We start from the raw sequence: 6,579 nt of genomic DNA on the forward strand, positions 1-6,579 counted from the left end.
AAGAAGGGAGTGGGGGAGGGAGCATGGAAGGGAGGGAGGGAGGGAGGGAGGAAGGAAGGAAGGAAGGAAGGAAGGAAGGAAGGAAGGAAGGAAAGAAGGAAGGAAAAAAGAGGAAACCTACATGTTCTGGCCTCCCTTGCAGAGATGTGACCTCAAGTTCTGGCTAACGAGATGTAAACACAAGTTGTTGGGTCAGACCCTGAGAAGACTCTTCAAAAGGATGACAACCAGGTAGGGGGTTCCCTTTGGCCCTTCTTTTTTCCCCCTTTCTGCTGGTTTTGGTGCAGGTGTGATGGCTGGAGCCCCAGCAGCAAACCAAGACCACGAGGCATCTTCGAGGAGGGAAGCTATGAGCTCAGTATGGCAGAGCAGAAGGAACCTGGATCTCTGATGTAAAGGACCAACCACACCGGCTTCACACTGCCTGCCTCCACACTTTTGTTATATTAGAAACAACAACAACAACAACAAATCCTTTGTGTTTAAGCCACCATTTTGAATATACTGCTGTATGTAAATGAGCCTCGTCCTGATGTTATCACCAAATTTTTATCCTAATATTCATTGATAATAGGTCTTTCTTTTATTCTAATTATAAAATGAAAATTCTAAATCCGTGTCCGACATCTGGAACAGTGTGCGTGCGCCAGATATCCAGGCGGCATAACGGTGGGAGATGTGGACATAGGAACAAGGAGAGGGAGACGTTTTACAATTACCTCACTTTCTCCGAAAAAAAAAAAGGGGGGGGTATTATTTTACTGATTTTATGGTATGGAAATTAGAGGTTGTTAATTTTAAAGTTAGAGTTAAAGCTTATATTTCCTTATGCTTAATTCTGGTCCCTTCCGCCCCATCGACAGCAGGTGGGAGGGCTCCGGGTGGTCCTCCACATCTTCCTGCCACGGAGCCTGAGTGGATCAAAAGGCCAAAAGAATGAGGAGACTTTTCTCCCGCAAAATAGCTCCTCGGCCCCTTGAAATGAATGAACGGCTTCTTTAACAGACTTTTCCTCCAGCTCACATTCCCCATGGTTGGTGAGGCAGAAAATTCACAAGAACAAAGCTCTTGCCCTAAAAAGATCTTCTTTTCAATTTAGGGTCAGTTCCACATTTGGGGCTTCCAGGAGAGTCACCTTTAAATTAAGAAAAGAAAAAACGGGGGCTGTTGCATAGAAGCCGGGGAAATCACACACATGAGTGTGCACAGCGCCCGCCCTCCCGCCCCGCACCACACACATACCCTTCATGGGAAACTCATAAACGCTGTTCCTCACGCAGGCTCCCGACAGAAACCACTGGACCTGGGGGTCCCCAAATGGATTCATTTCCCTCCCCACTGTGCGTCCACGGGTGACTTCTAGGGGCCTCGTCTAGTCCTTCTGGAGAGCGGGCCAACGGCCTGCATCCTGCCTTCCTCACACAGCGCTTGTCTGTCCAAGGAGACCTGCCCTTTGGGAAGGCACTCGGCTCCCCCCGTCCCCCGCCCCCAGGACAGGTGGCCCTGTCACTCCGGCCTGAACATGTGGTAGCATTCTGGCATATAATCTACCTGGGATCACCTTCTCCCCTCGGCCTTTCGGGACGTATCAACACGCGCTTGGGTTAATTAAAGTCAACATTCTTCACATTTCACCCTTTATAAAATGTCGGGAAGCTAGACTCCACATGGAGCCCGGTCTGGCTCCGTGGGGGTCCCGAGGCCGAACCCCTGTTGCTAACCCATCAGTCTGGGGCGAGGTTCAGCATCTTGCGTCCTGGCATCAGCTGCCTCCTGAGCTGGCCCGCCCTCACCATGAGTGGCGACCGGGATGGGGGAGAGGGGCGGCCGGGCAGCCAGTGCGCACCCGGGGGCCAGGTCAAGGTGATCGAGTTTCTGGCTCTAGTCGGAAGCCCCGTCGCCCCCTGGCTCCAGGGTCATAAACTCAAGCGTTGGGCTTGAGCTGTAACACGGTTCATTTCTGGGCCAAATCCCTGAAGCTGAGGGTTTATTTTTAAGGACAAGCAGTTTGCTGTTTTCAGCGTTTCTCATCAGAAATAGTGCAATTCAGCCCGATCTGCATGGGAAGCATAATTTATCATCTCACACAGATGGTTGGCTAAGGGTGGGGAGGAGGTTTACTTTCCATTTTAGTTCAGCAAACATTTCCTGAGCCCCTGCGTGTGCCAGGCACAGGGCGAGGCAGTGGGGACCACAGATGAGGAAGGCAAAGTGCCTGGCCCTTGAGGCACAGTGCAGGGAAGGGACAGACCCACAACCCCAACTTTGGCATCCAAGGGCCCTGGCCAGGAATCCTGATTCTGCTGCTTACTACTGGGGTCACACCGGGAAATTACCTCTTTCTTACCACAGTTCGTCAACTTTGTTAATCTTTTCAAAAACCGACTTTGGTTTTGTTGATTTTCTATTTCCGATGACACTAATTTCCATTCTCATCTTTATTATTTCCTTCCTTCTGCTTGCTTTGGGTTATTTTGTCCCCCATCCCCACCCCCTACCACCACCACCACCAACGTGCCTTAAAGGAGAAGGTTGGACCGATTTGAGATCTCTCTTCCTTCTTAACACAGTCACTCACAGCTATAAATGTCCCTCCAAGCTTTTACCTATATCCCAGAAGAGTTCCTGTGCCATACTTCTGTTTTCCTTGAGCTCAGGGTATTTTCTCTTTTCCCCTTTGATCTCTCCATGGACTCATTGGTGGTTCGGTAATATGCTGTTTAATTCACCAAGTTCCCAAAGTTTTGTTACTGATTTCTAGTCTCACCCCGATGTGACTGAAGAACATATTCTACATAATTTCAAACGTACAGAAGATTAATTTATGCCCAAGAATATGGTCTATCTTGGAGAATGTGTATTCTGCTGTTGTTGGGTGGAATGTTCTAGAGATGCCTGTCAGGTCCAGTTTAGAGTGTCGTTCAAGTCTTCTACTTCCTCATTCAGCTCTTGTCCAGTTGTTCCGTCTTTTGTTAAGAGTGGGGTTTTGAAGTTCTCAAGTTGGACTGCCGAACTGTTACATCACCTCCTCGGGCCTCTGTTTCCTTGGGAGAAAACAACTGTTCCTGTCTCAGAGGTGTAGGGATAAAAGACGCAAAGTGTGGCAACACACTTGTCACGCGGTGGACAGAGCTATGTTGCAGCACGACCAGACAGAGTATGGCAAATGAGGGGGGGGGGGTGAGGATTTCCTCCAAAGGTGGGTCAAAAAATAAGCCCTCTTAAAGAGAAAGACTAGGCTCAAAGCCTGTCTTTTCCTGTTGTCCTATATTCAAGATACGCAGATCTCCCATCCCAAACAAAAACTAAGTAGCAAATAAATCCTAACTTCTCCTCATTTATTTTGTTAATGTCTAAAATCCCCTCAAAGAAGTTTCTTGTAATAATTCATCCATCCATCCATCCATCCAATCATCCTCCCTTCCTTCTCAACAAATGGTTGCGAATATTCTCTGGGCCAGACTCTGCCCCGAGAACGGAAGATACTGAAATCAGACCTGCTGGAAAGGACGCACCCTATCTGGGGAGAGACACTGACATGTAAGCAGGTAAATAAAATATTCAGGTAAATAAAATATAGGCATACAAATGCTCCAGTGAAGGCGTAAAAAGGTTTGTAGGGCACGGAAGAGGGAAGTGACCTGCCTGGGCGGGGAAGAAGACGAGATCAAGACGGCTTCCCCACAAATGTTAACAAAACCGAAAAGAAGTCATCAACAGTGGCTGGAGTCCCGTAACCCCCCCAGCCCCGCCAGTCCCCTCAGGTAGGAGGGCCCCTGGGAGGAAAAGGAGGAAAACAAGAGGATGTTACACAAAGTGAGTCATCAACCTCAAATAACCAAGAGCTGCACAGGCAGAAAGTTCTTGACTTGGAAGTTTGCCAACATCAATGCTACAGAAATAACCATGATGAATTCACATATTTCTGTGCAAGTATCGGTCCACCATAACACTGAAATCTCAGCCATAGGAAATTGGAGCTTTGGGCCCCATATGTTCAAAATCATGCTCGTATTTTGGTCAAGATTTTCTTGAAGAAGCTAAAAGCTACATTTTCCTATTAAAAGTGGTGCTGGTCTTCTTCCATCCTGGCCTGGATGAGACCGCAGAATAACAGTTCCTGCTCGGGGTTAAAAGTCATGAAGTATCTTTCTGTCTTGGGTCTTAGTCTCTAGAACTGATGCCATCGGGTGGGTTGATGGACTCTCCTCATAGCCTGAAAAATAGGCTGATCAATAACACCTGTGCGCTCACTACGTACACTGCAGAGAGAGAGAAGGGAGCCCAGACATACCTACCCTTCACTGGAAGAGCTTTCGATTCACCTGAAAACACTGAGAAAAAGAGTCACAAACCAGTTTTTAAAAACGAAGAGCTACCTAAAGTATAAGGGCAAAACAAAGAGTAACATGCCGGAAGGTTTCCTTGGGGCAGAGCCTAGGACGGAAAAGCAGAGGTTCCAGAACCTGATGGACCTGGACTTCTCTCTCTGCACCTTGAATTTCTTATCTGCAATGGAAACACACACACACACACACACACACACACACACACACACACACCCCAAAACCCTGGCTCTTACATGAGGCTGAATATAAAATATCTGGCTCATGGTAGGTAGTCAAAAACGTGGTGTTCTCTTGCCCCCACGAAGGAGGCAGAAGTGACTCAGATCCGTAAGGATGGGTGGCGTCCTGACAGGCAGAGGGGAGGTGGGAAGGTCTACCAGGAGGCAACAGCAGCCACGCAACCCACAGCAGGAACAGCAGGGCACATATGTGGGTTAAGACCCTGCATTCAAATGCTGGCTCCACTGCTATTAGCCAGGTCATCTTAAGCAAGCAGTAACTGCCAGGTACCTCAACTTCCTCGTCTGTAAAATGGAAATACTAATAGAACCTATTTCCTGAGATTGTTAGAAGAATTCATAGACGGGTAAACACATAGGATACCTGGTACATGGTGAACGGTCAGATAATGTTGGCTATTTTTTTTTGCTTATTTATTTATTTTTGAGAAGGGAGGGGGGAAGGGGCGGAGAGAGAGGGACAGAGAGAATCCCAAGCAGGCTCCGCCCTGTCAGTACAGATCCCGACGCGGAGCTCGAACTCATGAACTGTGAGACCACGATCCGAGCCGAAACCAAGAGTTGGACACTTAACCAACTGAGCCACCCAGGCGCCCCAATGTTACCTGTTTTTATTACGTATGGAGGGGAGTGAGGTTCAGTATGAATTACAGAACAAAGGACGTGACAGTAGGAAGAATGGGGCCAAGGAGAACCTTAAGTGCCCAAGTTAGTCTGGACTTAATTAAGGAGATAAAGGCCCATTGCAGGTTCCTGAATGGAGGTTGACACAGATTAATTATAAGTTGAAAATGATAGAATCAAACGAGTTCCTGCCATAGCTTTAAATTACATCAGAAAGGGCTGTTCTTGAATAGTGACTCAAGTCTCCTGTCTCTACCCCTCAAAGATGGTATTCTTTGGAAAAAAGGAGAAGGAAAACGGCAGATCACGTATCTGGTCATTTTGCTGGTCTCTCAATTTACAATCCCATGAAGTCACTTGGTCGGCAGGGAGACTGGCACTTGGGGTGTCCGATCATTCTGACTTCTCAAATTAAGTAGCCATGAGCTACTTTCTGAAGTGACTAGGCTCATTGTTTGGGCTGTCTGTCTCAGCCCACACATCCTGCCCTCACCCCCACCCACACCCACCCACACACAGGCAGGCAAAGTCAACTGGGGATCATTCTGCCAATCTCCACCGTGCTCTCCAAGGGCAATGCTGTAATCCCTAGGATCAGCGGAGAAGTGGCAGGAAGGTGAGTGGGCGTGAACACGATTCCCCACCTCACTTCATTCAGATCTGGGCCTCTAGAGATAGGCAGAATCAGAGGAAACGAGTGAGGAAAAGCATTCTGCATTCTAGAGATGGTAATGAGAAGGGCAATTAGCATAAATGCAATTTTGACACGCGTGGATGTTCTCTGTACAGAGAACTCCAAACGCTGGGTCCAGGACAAAATGGGTGCCCACGATCCTGTGAGTGCTTTGTGACAGGAGAAACCACTCGACCACAAACGGTGTGGAGCCAACTCACGAAAAAAATCCAAATGCACATTTCTTGGCCTTCGGGATCCAGAGAAAACGACCACAGACTCTGACAGATGTAATGGGCAATAATTCCTTTGAATCTATGATTTGCTTAGCAGAAAAAAAAAAAAAAAAAAAGGAAGTCAGGTAATCCTTAACTGACCCCAAGCGGTAAAAATACACCAGCCTAAGCGTTCAGCTCTTTGTGGGTATTCACGGTGTGACACTAGCGCCACCTGCTGCACTTACGGGGAAATGGCAAAGCGCAGACCCACGAGAGCTAGTGTAGGTGGGGCCCTGCTGTTCATTCAGGGTCATCTTGGAGGAGAGTATTCTTTTGGTGCTGGGCGCTGAGATGGAAGTGGCAAAGGAAGTAATTTGTGGGCAGAAGCCTATGCTGGAGTTTGTCATTAGAGCCAAGAGAACTAATATTTTAAGTGAACAAACAGTATTTAATGAGAGGGCTATGATCCAATGTCT

This window comes from Lynx rufus, unplaced genomic scaffold, assembly GCF_022079265.1.
Source record: "Lynx rufus isolate CCGP_SWC_20201006 ecotype Redwood Valley unplaced genomic scaffold, mLynRuf1.p SCAF_8, whole genome shotgun sequence".
In the NCBI taxonomy this organism is placed as follows: Eukaryota; Metazoa; Chordata; class Mammalia; order Carnivora; family Felidae; genus Lynx; species Lynx rufus.